General features: G+C 41.2%; 1 long non-coding RNA gene across 2 annotated transcripts in view; it reads left to right on the top strand.

Annotated features, from left to right (window-relative positions):
* The first annotated feature begins 6,420 nt into the window (after positions 1–6,420).
* LOC136857215 (uncharacterized) overlaps positions 6,421–16,296 on the top strand; it is a 59,517-nt gene continuing 49,641 nt past the window's right edge. For both annotated transcript variants that reach the window (XR_010858515.2, XR_010858516.2), the window contains exon 1: positions 6,421–6,555. This is a non-coding gene — a long non-coding RNA (uncharacterized lncRNA). The remainder of the gene's footprint in view (positions 6,556–16,296) is intronic.

Genomic DNA, 16,296 nt, shown 5'->3' with positions numbered 1-16,296 from the left:
ATATACTGAGAAAATACCAGTAATGTATTTGGAAACTTAACAGAAGTTAATTTTTGACTTTTACTTTCATATAATATTTAGCTTATCGTTAGCAGTTATAGCTACAATGATCAAACATAAGTACTGTAATATGAGCTTAAATAATAACATGCGTTAACTACAGTGCTATCAATTTTAAGAGACACTGGAGTGCTGGAATTTTCCGTAGGAATGAGGTTCTCTAACATTCCAATAAATCTACTAACATGTCCCAGCCCCATACCCATTTGATACGATCTTACATGCCAGCTGAATGCATTGAGGTGAAATCCTGCAACCTTAAGCATAGGAGGCAAGAGCTTAATCAACTAGGCCTATGGTAGGCAGTCGCTCATCTGACTACGAATATTTGTTTCATGAAATGCCTATCATCATCTTAGCATTCTCCCCGTATTGACATAGGATCCTGATAAAACATAAAATAAAAAATGGCTATAGTTGCTTCAACAGGAGTAACGTATTAATAACCCCTTCAGGGTTCGGAATGAAAACATTGTGTAATCTTAGTAGTATTCTTACTTAGGAGGTGCTATTTATTTGGACATTTAGGTGAACAAATATTTAAGTGACTGTGATATTTAGGGCTTCTCACAAAACAATGTATTTTTTATCTAGTGTTCAAGAAGATACCTTTTATTTGTACTGTAAATCGGGGCTACTTTGCACCGTTTTTGATAGTTAATCAAAGAAAATTCCTGTAAGGCACATCTAATTAGTGAAATTACTTTTGACAATGATGTTTGTATATTCTAAGACAATATGAAAAGAGTTCTATTACCATAAAAATCCATACAAATATCATTTATGTTTTAAAAGTGGTTCAAAGTATTCCATAGGTTCGGGTTTACTCCTAATATACCAATGATTTTGAAGCAAGATAATATCTTGGAGAAATGTGGCCCTACTTAAAATTTATTGTGTTACCCTCTAGCACCACGGGGAACTGATAGGAAGTGGATTCTTTTGGTATTAAAGGGGGAAAAAAAAAAAAATCATAATTCAAGTACAAGTGCAACTCATTGTATTCAACACATAAAAAAAAAGCAACTAACATTATTGAAAGTAATATTTACAGACTTCCATCACCATCAACCAACTCTGGGACTGAGAAAATGCCCCTTTTGCTCACATTTTTTTGGGGGGAGGGGGGGGGGTCGGGGGGTTTTTCATACCTCCAACTATTTTCTCCCATTTGTAAAAAAGTTTGTCTATTCACTGGCCTTTTCCAGCTATTACGTGATTTCACCACGGCACTCACTGTCGATCCATCCACATTAAAACTTTCAGTAATACCTGGGTAATGTTCATTTTCATAATTTACAACTACAAACGCACCAATCTGTTTGTCGATTGATTTCAGCTCTTTTTGAAGTTTTAATAGGGTCTCTTCATCCCGTGCAGGTGCTGTTAACTCTTCCATTCTCTTTTATTCTAAATGATTCCCAATCTTCATCTGAACTTTCATAAAGAATCTGCTTGTAGAATGACTCCTCATCGCTAGGAACCACAAGAGATTTCCTATTTTTTTCTCTTCTTGTGTGGTCTGACTGATTTGGAAGATTGACTAGTACTAGACTCTGGTTCACAAGCATTTTTGATTGCAGTTGAACTCGAATTTAGTTGCATTTCAAGCAATTCGTCATGAGACAGACTTTTCCCTGTGGGTACGTTAATTTTCTTCTTCCTTGCAAGCTTTGGTTTTACTGTAAATGCAGCTCTTGTAGACTTCAAGGCATCAAAGAAAGCTGAGATGACAGCAGATGGCTCAACTTATTTCCTGGCAATCCTATCATCACACGGGTGATTCCCACATTTGCAGAATCCACTTTCAAGAGTTTTCTTGAAATTTGGCTCCAAAATCTCAAGGACATGTTTCAGTAGTGGTGGAAAGTACTGCCTCGGTAAAACAGAACTGCTTAGACCCTCAGGAGTTGCTTTACAGTCTGACAGACCTTTCTCCAAGCCACTTTCATTGGTCTAAAGAAGGCAACGCTAGAGGTTGCATCAGATGTGTACTGTTAGGTAGTAAGCCGACAAATTCAATGTTTTCATCTCATTTACACTTCTCGTCCGGCTCCATGGATAAATGGTTAGCATGCTGGCCTTTGGTCACAGGGGTCCCGGGTTCGATTCCCGGCAGGGTCGGGAATTGTAACCATAATTGGTTAATTTCGCTGGCACGGGGACTGGGTGTATGTGTCGTCTTCATCATCATTTCATCCTCATCACGACACGCAGGTCGCCTACGGGCGTCAAATAGAAAGACCTGCATGTGGTGAGCCGAACTTGTCCTCGGACACTCCCGGCACTAAAAGCCATTTGCCATTTCATTTACACTTCTGAAAAATCGTAACACTGAGATGAGTGGATAGATTGTCAGCAATGAGAACTTTCTTTCCCAGTACCGGTAGTTTCTTTAGTCTTGGCAACACATGTCTTTCAAACCAGTCGTTAAAAGCGTGTGCATCAAACCAACCTGATTTAGTGCTTCCAGGAGGCCCGGGTTCGATTCCCGGCTCTGCCATGAAATTTGAAAAGTTGTACGAGGGCTGGGTCCACTCAACCTCGGGAGATCAACTGAATAGAGGTGGGTTCGATCAGCCATCCTGGAAATGGTTTTCCACTTCTCCTCCAGGCAAATGCTGGGATGGTACCTAACTTAAGGCCACGGCCGCTTCCTTCCCACTTCCTTGTCTATCCCTTCCAATCTTCCCATCCCTCACAAGGCCCCTTTTCAGCATAGCAGGTGAAGCCACCTGGGGGAGGTACTGGTCCTCCTCTCCACCCCGACTCAAAGTCTCACGCTCCAGGACACTGCCCTTGAGGTAGTAGAGGTGGGATCAGTGGCGGCGCGTTGATAAAGTGTCTGGGGGTTCACTGCTGTCGGAAATAACGTGTTGAGATTTATTGTTACTTGATGTTTACATAGATGTAAAGTAGTGACATTGCTTGATTAGAAACGCGACTTTCCTTTGAAGGGACATGGCTACAACTCGAAGAAGTTACCAAAATAATGAAGATGAAGGACAGAGAATATGATGTGCAATTACTTAAAGCTGATCCAATTTCCTCTGATTTTGGAGACGTTGCTTGTGTACAAATAAGTTCTTCAAGAACGACGTAGGCAGACTACTGTTGTTTATGTATTGACGTATTTTGCTGCTTACTTTTATAAAAACACGTATTGCTAATGAAAGGCTCCAGGGGCTCTCAACTTGGGAGCGTGGGTTGGCGACCACGGGGCCCTTAGCAAGGTCCTGGCATTGCTTCCACTTACTTGCACCAGGATCCTTACTTTCATCTACCCTGCCCGACCTCTCTTGATCAAGTCTTGTTCTTTTCCGACCCCGACAGTATTAGAGCACTCGAGGCCTAGAGAGTCTTTCATTTTCACGCCCTTCGCGGCCTTTGGCTTTCTTTGGCCGACACCTTCATTTTCGAAGCGTAAGATTCCTTCCATTTTTTCTTTATGATTAGTGTTATATAGAGGACTAACTGATTAACCCGTGCTTCGCTGCGGAATTCTTGATTAGGTAGTGTACACGTTGTGAGTAAGATTGTATTAAATTGCATAGTTATTAACATTACTCCAGAAACGCGATGGGGAATTCACCATACGTCTTTTCTCATGGAAGACTGGTTTAGGGAATTTTCATGTTAATGGTAGGCCCTGTTGCCTACCATCAGTTACAATCAAGTTGTAGAATTTTCATTATAATGGCAGACACTCACTCTCCATATGCCTTTTTACAACATCAGAAAGAGTGGTTTTCCCAACTGAAATCAACACATATCATTATAATGGCGTCAGTAGAAATGTTGCGATTAAATGAAAAACCACACATTTTCTCACTTTTAACGAAATGTACTACGCTTCCACTTTGTTATTATTCTGTTAAGTTTGCACACTGAGCATTCCAAACAGCGCCTCAGAGTAGGGGTCGAATAGCTGGAATACTGTGATGAACCAGTGTGTTACGTACCAGCAGTATCAGAAAATGTATAACCAGAGGAATGGCATGCTAAAGAAGAAAGTTATCCAACTCCCTAGCTACTTCCCGCCAATATTCAGACAGGCCGTCATACTAGGTACGCAGCAGTAGCCCCATCTATCGAAGATGAGTGGCAGCATAAACGACAAAGAACATCACAACAAACAATGGTCCATGTAATGTTATTGTTGATCGATTTCATGAGCTTTCGATATTGTAGGCCCCCAGATTTCGTTTCCTTCCAGTCTGAAATACTACTATTACCGTCGTCGGTACGGTAAAACTGAATAAAACATAAATGATCGGAAATGGTATTCTCTATAACTTTTTTACGTAGTACTTTTCGATACGACCAAGAACATACAAAAAATTATATTTTTGGCGCCTTCCCCTGAACTACCATTTCGTCCAGGGTGAATAAAATTATTTAGAGCCTAAACTGTAGTTTCTTATTCCCCGACTCTACAGACCGATTTTCATTAAATTCTGTTTATCCATTATCTTGTGGCTCGGTGATGATATGGACTTAGCAACAAAATTACAAATTAATGAATATCTCTGTTATCATATTCGTAACGGCAAGAATGTATAAGACATAAATGATCGGAAATTTAATTCTATATAACTTTAGGTATGTAGTAATTATCGATAGGACCGCTAATGGCATACATATTTGAGAATTAAATTTTAGGCCTTCCCCTAAACTGCCATTTCACTCAGCGTTAATAAAATTATTTACGGCCTAGATTGTAGTGACTTATTTTCAGCCTTTACATACCGATTTTTATTAAATTTTCTTCAGCCGTTTTCTCATGATGCGTGTACATACATACAGACAGACAGAAATTACGGAAAACGAAAAAGTGCATTTCCTCGTTACTGTGGACACGACCGTTACAGACATACAATTCTCAGCTATGTACAGACAAAACTCTTATTTTATATATAGATGGTTGCCTAGTTGTATTTCCTGTTAAAACAATAATGGCCATCACCACTTACAAATGAAACGACTCATTAATTACAAAAAGACAAGCTACGAACGCCTGTTGATTCTATACAAAACGTAGTTACCAAAATATTCTGGCTCATTATGGTTAATTACATCAGAACTGCAAAATCGTCAAATTAAAACCCCTCAAAAACCTACCACATACGGCAAGGCCTGTCTACTGCATACGGCAAACTTTAACCGCGCGCTCTAACAGTGCTTCGGCTAATTTCGGAACTGCTCGATGTAACTCGTGTCTATCGCTGGTCCAGTCGCCAGCGATTCCTGGGCTATGTTTTCCCTGCTCCTCACAGCCCCTCGCCTTGTGCACCCTCCTTACGTCTCACTGCCCTGCTACCACAGTCCTGAAATTGAACCTCTCCGCTGGTTCCGAAGAGCAACAGAGTGCTGATGTCAAAAATACCGCTACGCGCGTGGATATACAGAGCATATTAAAGGAACAGGCTGTAATATACCATTTTACATAGACTTATTAATTTCTAGGGGGTTCACTGAACCACTGAACATATAGCACGCACCGCCACTGGGTGGGATCCTCGCTGAGTCAAAGGGAAAACTAATCCTGGAGGGTAAACAGATTAAGAAAGAAATATTAACACATCGTATTGTTTTATATGTATGTTACTGGCCCAGAAAACCGAGAATAAACTGAAATGGTAGCAGATTAGTACGGCAGTTCTTCATCAAAAGAGGTGAGCGTGTAAGTATAATGTTGTTATTGTCTTTACGTCCCACTATTTTGTCTCACGGGCGTTCTTTTACGTGCCAGTAAATCTTCGGACACGAGACTGATGTATTTGAGTACCGTCTAATACCCTCGAACTGAGGCGGAATGGAACCGTTAGTTTCAGCTAAGAAGGCTAGCGCTCTACCGTCTGAGCTTCTTAAGCCCGGCAGGTGAAAACGTGTTCTGACTTCTGACACTAATGTCAAAACTAAGTTCAATTATGTGACGGGGGAAATAAAATGCGTACTCGTATATAGCCTAGTATTCCTTGTTATTCTTCCAAATAACGAATTACGAATTTTAAGCTCTAAACTCCGGATTATTTTATTAATTTTATTTGTCGATACGTTGTAATAATAATTAGGTACCGTACATTGTTAAATGAAGAATATTCGCGTATTTTTAAACAAATTAACAAGATGAGTTATATTTGCTTTATTTCTTTCTCAGCTCCATAAATAATTTGTGTATTATTTAATCGTCGATTGTACCAGAACAATCTGAAATGCAAGGCATAGAAAACTCGTTCACTAGTTCGTAATTTTGGTAGGGGTGGTCCTCTGTCCTCGAACCTGATTCGCTGTTGCGTCATTGAACTGGAATGAATTGTAATTGGTTGGTACTGAATTTGCGATTCGCCTCCGTCGACTCTTAGTCAGCGGGGCTGACTCAGCCCTGGGGGGCTTGGAAGAATCGTTCGTGCTAAAGCTCTCCGAAGTTCTGCTCTTTCTAAGGCAAAGTGCCATCGCTGCCCAGTGGAACTCATCGATTTTGAACAAGAGAAGGTAATATTGCACTATAATGATTTGCTATTTTAATTCTTCAAAGGGAAGATGACTTAATAGAGGATAGACCATTCGTATGTTTAATATCTATACCGTGTGTTTAGTACTATATAACTTATTGTAACTCTAAAATGAAACTTTTCGTTTAACGGGTATTTATTAGAAACTGCTGCTGGGAGCGTAGACTCTTAACTGCACGTGCTCACTTATACCTATGTACCAATATACGAGAGAGACAAATAGCAGCGATCGTATAGTGGTGATCGGTGCAGGATAGAAATGATTTCTAATAAGAACTATACAATAATTTGTAAATTTCTTTGAAATGTAATTGGTAAACTGAAAAAAAAAAGTATTTAGGTGAAAAGCTAATTCTGGAAATTGTACAATACAACGCAAGTGCATGAAAACTAATAGTGTTCCTAATGGGGAAGGGGTTCTTATTACGTTAGTAGTGTAATATACCTATTAAATCGTGGAGACGTTAAAAAAATGAATTAAAAGTAGAATTTAAGAATACCGTACGTCTTAAGTTTGTCCTCAAGAACCTTAAGATTAATAGCGTCCCCATTTTACTTTGTCAACTGATGAGTACCGGTAGCTTGCGAATCACATGCATGGTCCTTGAATTGAACTGCGTTTTAATCTGTATCTTTAGAGATTTGGAGGTTTTTCTGCATTGACATCTAAAGGGACGAACACAGTATATGGGTTTCGTATTCCTTTTACCCAATTCCACTAGACTGCTAAAGGATATTAACTCAACGCCTGTTGTCTCAGAGCCTCTGGACATGCTGAAAATCGGCTGGAGCAGTTGTGCTGCGTACAAAGTTCAGTTCGTTAGCTACAAGTAAGAATGCTAAATTTTGAGCATAGTAGACAGCAAATATCTTAAGAGTTCCCTGACAAAGGACAGTCATTAAGTCCTCACCGTACGTGTCCTTGAATAAGTACATAAAATAAGTTACCTACAGAAATACTTCTCTAAATTACACTTGTGGTTCCATAAAAATGTGTCCAACTTGGAGTGTGTTAAGATAAGGGGACCGGAAACAAATGTTTACTGCGGGTACTACGGTAGCTTATTACAATAAGGCAATACTGTAATATTTACTATTTAAGTATTTATGTACCATAATTTACATGTTTTTGTATTTATAAGTAGTACCGGTATCGTACACCAAATAGAATGCCCCGGAAGATTTTCCTGGGAGGCTACCTACAGTTCTTGCTTGCATAGAGCGAAAGAGGCCGTTGCATGGATAAAGTCCTGTGACTTAGTCTGGCTGTGGAGTGGGTTTTTTTTTTTTTTTTCGTTTGAATATAGTCTTATCAGTAATCCATAATGGTGCATACGATTTTAGACTTACATTTTAAACATTTGTATTCTCAATCCGTATCTTACATATACAGAGGTAGTATAAGATAGTGTGAATCCCACATAAGGTAAACTTGTGTGTGGGCTTCAAAAATACAATAGCTAGATTATGTATATCATGGCATCTAGTGAATATAATTTACTCCATTATCATTTTGGTGATATTTAACTACAGTAATTTTATGAACTGTATTTCTGCATTTGGTGTAATAGGCCTAAACAGGAAGCTGGAAAGGAGGGATATGAGTTAAGGAGAAGGTTGGTTTCTTAGTAGAGAAGAATAGTGTGCAAATTGATTTCAATATTATAATGGAAACTTACAAGTTGATCTACTTTGTAATAATTGGTAATGAGCCATGTTCTTCAGGGTATTCTGATTGCCACTGATTACGTCCACAGGTAATGCATTATACATCCGTGGTCCTAGACAGCTTAGATTTATTTGTCCAAGTAAAGTGTTCCGGTGTGGTATACTTATTCCCAGTTCTGTCTTGCAGCCTAGTGCAAATTTTTGGCTTGTGTTCTTTGCAGAAGAGCTTTAAACTTTTGATAAATAATAATCATGCTTACAAAGTTAGCTTACATACGTAATTACATCACTTCTTGAAAACTAAATCTGTCGCTGCTTTTTCTTTTATCTTTGATTTTGTCCACTCTTTCCACTGTTGCAATCAACTTTTTTTCTATCATTCCGAGGTTATGTTTGAAAAGTCTTTCACACTCTCAGTGGTCCTGCGTAGATGGGAACAACTGTTTTTCTCCTGCTGCTCATTCATTTCTTCTAAAGATTCTTCGGAATTCACTTGATTTGAAATCACGTTCTGCAGCACCATCCACGTCCGGCAGTTAATCCCAAAATTCTTGGAGAGAGCAACTTATTTCCATCGCGTTCAGGAGGAAATCCTGATCGCCGGAAAAACTTGATGGTCAACGGATTTTTTTTTTTCAGGCACTATAAATCCAACGAGTTGCGTCTAACACACGAACGCTGTATCTGCTAATCAGAATTTTTTTCTGTAGTGCACTTTTACAGACTGTTATGCCTCTATCTAGAGCAGAGGTGCTCAGCTGGGCGCCCATTCAGGCTAGCCCAGTGCGGCCGGGCTGGTCTGACGTAAATACTAGCCGTTCACGTAGCAAGCATAAGTCACAGCGAAGCGAGAGCAAACGCCCTTTGCATGAAGGGAACGGTGACGTTCGGTTGTCATTACGAAGCTCTCCTCCACTATTCAGCAAAATGCTGAATGGGGTACAGTATTTAAGAAAAAGAAAAAAACGCTGTAATCGCAAGAAACAGACCTTTTCAAGATATTCATGTTTGACTTAAACTGCGCTCGATATAAACTCACTTGTAATTTCTTATATTTATACTTCCATGGAGAACACACATTTTTTGTTTTAAAATTTACAAAAGGTACATGGTTTAAGCGTACACGCTACGGTTTACAATTCTTTGGATAGACATGACGGTATTTCCATTTCTTAATAGGTAAAATTCCTGTTATTCATTCAGCAAAAGTAATATATTTACATAATTCAACAATTTTACTGCTTGATTTTGCACAGTGTTATTGTTTGAATCTCCCTACTCACTGAATTGGAAAACGGTAGGCCTATTCGAAACTAATCAGGCGTCAGATGATAATAGCTAGCCTCTAAATGGCGAGGGAGTTTCATATCGAGTGGGGGCATAGATATTTACTATCCAAGATTAAAGTACGATGTAAATCTATCTACCAAATAGATGAACAGCGTCTCCAAATAAATAACCTAACTGATCTTATTCCCGGTAAATTATTTGATTGTTGGTGAGTTTAGGCCTATCAGATAATTTAAACCTAAGCAACCACCAGTGGCGTATGTTGGAATCAAGACGTGGGCTACCAGTAGACTTACGTTACCCCATTTCGATGGTTGGTTTAGTGAACGTCAAGCCTTCAGCGTTTTGAGCTGCAGCCAATAGCCAACGGAGAAGCCTGTTGTGTTGTGAAGGCTGCTTTACAAGCTACTGCCCTGGCCTCTGTTACTGCCCATGCTCAACCCGTAATCAGTGGAGATGGTAGCCCTCATACTGTTAATTCCCCTGGCTTGGGGATTGGATGTTTATGACGTCTTCGCCATTCATTTTATCCTCATTAGGACACCACCAAGCCTATGCAGATGCCATCCATTATTATTATTATTATTATTATTAAATGCAAATGATGAACTTTACAGTGGTCGTACCCATCGTTCACTGGGTTTATTAGCTTCCTCGGGAGATAAGTGGTGGTGTCCGACCCACGATCACGGGTTCTATTCCAACCAGCAAAAGAGAACCTGAAAAATTGCATTCCATTTTAGCAGATCTACCTATAAAAAGAAAACTATATTACTCTTATGCGTCTTCCTACAAGGGTGTAGAAGTAAACGGAAGTGAAATACCAGCACTCTGTTATCTATATAATTAAGTCAGAAGTATGAGGTGAGGGAGTATATACGATGAGTAACGCATGGTTGATAGCAGTGGCGATCTGACGGACCGAAGCCTATTATCCGCACACTTTATCTTGGTGCATTTACACCCTAATGCTAAATCGGTCGACCTCGGCGATCTTCGAGATTCGTACTGGCAACCTTTGAAACACAAACTATGAATCGCTTAAGCATTGTTGTGCGACATCTGGCGTACACTTTACGTACTAGTACTGTTGTTGTTTACACAACAAAGCCAAAGTATAGAATTCATGCTAGGAACAAGATTCGCATCGAGAAATGTTTTTTATAATGTTATATAATGTGTATGTGACATAGTTGTTGGCTTAAGATGATAACGGTTTAGAAATTTCATATCGATCGATCACATTCTCGATTCAATTCAGATTTCATTTTCATTCAGTTGGCAGCACCAGGCAGCACTATCGATACCGGGACAGCTCCCTCCTTACTCCTCCACCCCGTACACAAATGCACCAAGATAGTGTGCGGATAATACACCTATTCATCCCTGGTCACCGCTCCTATCGGGCGTTCAGCGGCAAGCCGCGTTGGGCGAGTCGAGGGGAGAGGGACGAGAGTCTGGGCTGCAATATCAGTCTCCGAAGCCTTGCTCTCAGAAATACGTGCGACGTTTTTTCTCACTGCTTTCAGTTTTGTAAATGGAACAATGTGTCAGATACTTGCATTATAATGTGCTTTAGACTTTCATCATTCTCAATTGAGGTTTGGGCTTCAGTGATAGCCTTGGTAGCCCTCAGTATACGCCACTGGCAACCACAAGCCAGAGGTTATCCACCTTAACTCTGTATTATATTAGGAAATCTTTTTAAGCACCTCTTAAAATTTAATAGTGAAAATTGTAATTCATTAACTTACGTACATTACGAAAATATTTGAGGATGTAGGTCTCAATCAATCCAATCAATCACTACTGATCTGCATTTAGGGCAGTCGCCCAGGTGGCAGATTCCCTATCTGTTGTTTTTCTAGCCTTTTCTTAAATGATCGCAAAGAAATAGGAAAATTATTGAACATTTTCCTTGGTAAGTTATTCCAGTCCCTAACTCCCCTTCCTATAAACGAATATTTGCTCCAATTTGTCCTCTTAAATTCCAACTTTATCTTCATATTGTGATCTTTCCTACTTTTAAAGACACCACTCAAACGTATGCATCTACTGATGTCCTCCCACGCTATCTCTCCAATGACAGCTCGGAACATACCACTTAATCGAGCAGCTCGTCTCCTTTCTCCCAGTTCTTCCCAGCCCAAACTTTGCAGCATTTTTGTAACGCTATTCTCTTTTATTATATCGGACAAAATACGTACTGTTAACTGCAATGAACATAAATAACTTATTTCTTACAACGTAAATTGAAAATTACGTGGATTTCTACCCTCTTTCTTTGATTATTTTCTGCCTCCATTTCAAACGAGTGTATCGCCGCTGTTATGGAGAGTGACTGGGAGAACTTCGCCCAAATACAGTAGAGACAATACGCGACACTGCTAGATAAGGAGGGACCGCTATTACAGCTCTCTAGCGGATTGACCTGAGAACTACAGATTCTGTTAGAACACGTGTTTTTGGTGTTATTTATGCGTTTTCAGTGAGTTGACATATTTAAATAGTAGCGTGTGTCATTTCTTGATATCTCCTCTCAACATGAGGGGAAAGGTATGTGCTGTTTGGCTGCAGTAACTATGAAGTAGAGAAAAATGCGCGGTCTTTCTTCAGTTTGCCTCGTGACAAGAAAATGTAAGTAATATTGTTTACATGTATATTCTTCCAGTGACAGATTTTTATAGTACTTCATAATCTTCTGACCTGCTCGATTCATATTTTAACTGGCTTAAAATATAATACGCATATTTTATTGTATAGTGCAGCAGTTAACCTTAAATACCGATGTGTTGTAGGTGTGACCTGCGGGTTTGATTTAATTCAGGAAAATACATATGAATATGAGTATGGCTGGTTGTGTTCCAAGTTACCCCATTTGGAATGCCGTAATGCGTTGTCAAGCACTGAAGAAAATGTGGGTGATTTAAGAAATGTACATATTTTGTTGAAACAATATGATGCAAATTTGCTTTACCCTGATGTAATGGCATTATGGCAAGTGTTGCTTGAATGTTTTTGAGGCTAAATTTATAGATTTTCTTTTTGTTAGTAGGCTTCAAGTTAAAAGGAAAAGTGTCCAGCCCTTAAATGTAAATTCATTGAATCGTGCGTGTAAGGAATGTGCCGATATTTTTGTTAAGTTTTAATATCATACAGTGCTTTTAAATGAAAGAAAAATCTAGCCGTGAACGTTCAGGCAGGAATTCTAAAGCTAAAAAAGTAATGCATAAATGAAAGATCAAGCCCTTTCACCCTCAGTCCATTTCACATCATGATTAAATGTCTAATTTCAGTCTTTAAATAATAACCTGTTAAATAATTCTTCATTCATGTATCCAGAATTGTTTTAGCAACTTTGAAGTCAATATCTTAGTAACACTTTCTTAGTAACTCTTTCTAGACTTAATTTATCCATTTCCGTATGTACATTTCCATTGATATTTGAATTTAACGCGAATTTTCAGGTCAAGCCACTAGGGGCGCCACTTGCGACTTGTTTTCCATTTTAAGGAAGTGTCGCGTATTGTCTCTACTGTATTTGGTTCGCCTAAACTTCACGGCCTGTGACGTAAGCACAATGTGACCGTGGTTGTGAATAGCATACGCTCATCGCCTGCCTGCCCGCCCATTTACACTTACAGTGCTGGGCACCCGCGGGATGAAATGCCCAGCGTGAGCACCTCTGATCACACACTTTGTACAGTTGGGTTACAAAAATGTCGTAACAGCATGTGAAAAGTTTATTCGCATCGCTAGTAGCATTGTCTACAAGCAAGATTTTTTCCCTTTTCGCGCTTCACCGTAGCATTCTCGTCACTTAAACCACTCAGGAAGCAATTGTAACGTCATCCGCGACATTTTGTAGTAATGCCAAGTTTCAGGTAGATAATTCACACATATTATCCGCACACTTTATCTTGGTGCATTTACACCCTAGTGCTGAATCGGTCGACCTCGGCGATCTTCGAGATTCGTACTGGCAACCTTTGAAACACAAACTATGAATCGCTTAAGCATCGTTGTGCGACATCTGGCGTACACTTCACGTACTAGTACTGTTGTTTACACAACAAAGCCAAAGTATAGAATTCATGCCAGGAACAAGATTCGCATCGAGAAATGTTTTATGTTATATAATGTGTATGTGACATAGTTGTTGGCTTAAGATGATACCAGTTTAGAAATTTCATATCGATCGATCATATTCTCGATTCAATTCAGATTTCATTTTCATTCAGTTGGCAGCACCAGGCAGCACTATCGATACCGGGACAGCTCCCTCCTTACTCCTCAAACCCGTACATGAATGCACCAAGATAAAGTGTGCGGATAATACATTGGATTTGAAGGCCTTGTGAATTGGATGTCGCACCAGGGAGAGGACTGCGGCCCATCCCCATGCATGTTGAAGTTGCTGTAGCAGACCGTGCAGCACATTCTCCCAATTCCGTAACCAGTACTCGAGCTGTGTCACGTGAATTGTCGCTACCCCGGTCAACAGTTCACAAGATTTTGCGGCGCATTTTACTCTGGTATTCCTACGAACTTCATACTGTTCACAAATTGAAACCCCAAGATGTTGCACCACGCCATGACTTTGCCTTTCGGTTTCTGGCACTCGTGGATGTGGAAAACGTGTGACCGGGGAATATTCTGTGGACTGATGAGGCGCTTTTTACTTTGGCGGTGGTGGTTGCAGTAAATACACAGAACTGTTGCATGTGGGGTTCAACTCTTCCAAACGTTGTGCAGGAACAACCACTACATTCAGCTTACGTGACTGGTGTGGTTTTTCAAGCTCCTTCATTCTCGGTCCGTTTTTCTTTGATATGATCCCTCGTGGGCCTGTTAGGTGTACAGTGACATCTGCACGTTATAGGGACCTCCTTGTGCAACACGTGATTCTAACTTTGCAGGAACGCAACTGTAACCACACCGTTATTTTCATTCAAGATGGGGCAACATCACATAGGCCCCATCGCTCGCCAGGTGAAAGAATTGTTCCGAGAAACCTTCAGTAACGACCGCATTATCTCTAGGCATTTTCCAGATGCGTGGCCTTAGAGGTCCTCCGACCTAAATCCATGAGATTTCAGGTTGTGGGGTTATTTGAAAGAACATGTCTGTCAGGGATATGTCCGGTCTCTGATCTAAAGGCTAGTATTAGACATGTCTCTCTGATTTCACCTGATATGCTGCGGCCAACTGTCGACCACGCCATGTTACGGATGCAGCATGTTGCTGAGCTCGGAGATCATATTGAACAGTGTTTGTAACCATGAATGCTAATAAACCTCCCAGAACTACCGTTATCATATGTTTGATATTTTATTCCGTTTTTCTGTGACCCCTACTATTGCTTACGGCGCCATATTTTCGCCTGGTGGCAAAACTTGGAGCTACCTAATCTTTGTGGCATAATTCACGAGTGCATGGCTTATTTAGCATGTCTACGAAATTTGACACGATAATTACAGATCGCGTTGTAAAGGGCTGAATACCATAACTTTAATTGTGGACACCAGGTACAATTCCTAGTTCGAATACCTTCACTTCTGGCCGCGTTGGGTTAACTCACGCTTAACGAAACTTACACTGACTGACAGTGACAATGCAACACCAAGGAGGAGTGGTTCGAAAGGGATGAAAGTTGGGGAAAAAACAGAGACGGCACGGACGAATAATTGATGTTTATTTCAAACCGATATGCAGGTTACACAATGCGCACGGCATCGACTCAGTAGGATGTAGGACCACCGCGAGCGGCGATGCACGCAGAAACACGTCGAGGTACAGAGTCAATAAGAGTGCGGATGGTGTCCTGAGGGATGGTTCGCCATTCTCTGTCAACCATTTGCCACAGTTGGTCGTCCGTACGAGGCTGGGGCAGAGTTTGCAAACGGCGTCCAATGAGATCCCACACGTGTTCGATTGGTGAGAGATCCGGAGAGTACGCTGGCCACGGAAGCATCTGTACACCTCGTAGAGCCTGTTGGGAGATGCGAGCAGTGTGTGGGCGGGCATTATCCTGCTGAAACAGAGCATTGGGCAGCCCCTGAAGGTACGGGAGTGCCACCGGCCGCAGCACATGCTGCACGTAGCGGTGGGCATTTAACGTGCCTTGAATACGCACTAGAGGTGACGTGGAATCATACGCAATAGCGCCCCAAACCATGATGCCGCGTTGTCTAGCGGTAGGGCGCTCCACAGTTACTGCCGGATTTGACCTTTCTCCACGCCGACGCCACACTCGTCTGCGGTGACTATAACTGACAGAACAGAAGCGTGACTCATCGGAGAACACGACGTTCCGCCATTCCCTCATCCAAGTCGCTCTAGCCCGGCACCATGCCAGGCGTGCACGTCTATGCTGTGGAGTCAATGGTAGTCTTCTGAGCGGACGCCGGGAGTGCAGGCCTCCTTCAACCAATCGACGGGAAATTGTTCTAGTCGATATTGGAACAGCCAGGGTGTCTTGCACATGCTGAAGAATGGCGGTTGACGTGGCGTGCGGGGCTGCCACCGCTTGGCGGCGGATGCGCCGATCCTCGCGTGCTGACGTCACTCGGGCTGCGCCTGGACCCCTCGCACGTGCCACTTGTCCCTGCGCCAACCATCTTCGCCACAGGCGCTGCACCGTGGACACATCCCTATGGGTATCGGCTGCGATTTGACGAAGCGACCAACCTGCTCTTCTCAGCCCGATCACCATACCCCTCGTAAAGTCGTCTGTCTGCTGGAAATGCCTCCGTTGACGGCG

This window comes from Anabrus simplex, chromosome 1 (assembly GCF_040414725.1).
Source record: "Anabrus simplex isolate iqAnaSimp1 chromosome 1, ASM4041472v1, whole genome shotgun sequence".
Lineage (NCBI taxonomy): Eukaryota > Metazoa > Arthropoda > Insecta > Orthoptera > Tettigoniidae > Anabrus > Anabrus simplex.
This window is presented reverse-complemented; position numbering and strand designations above follow the sequence as displayed.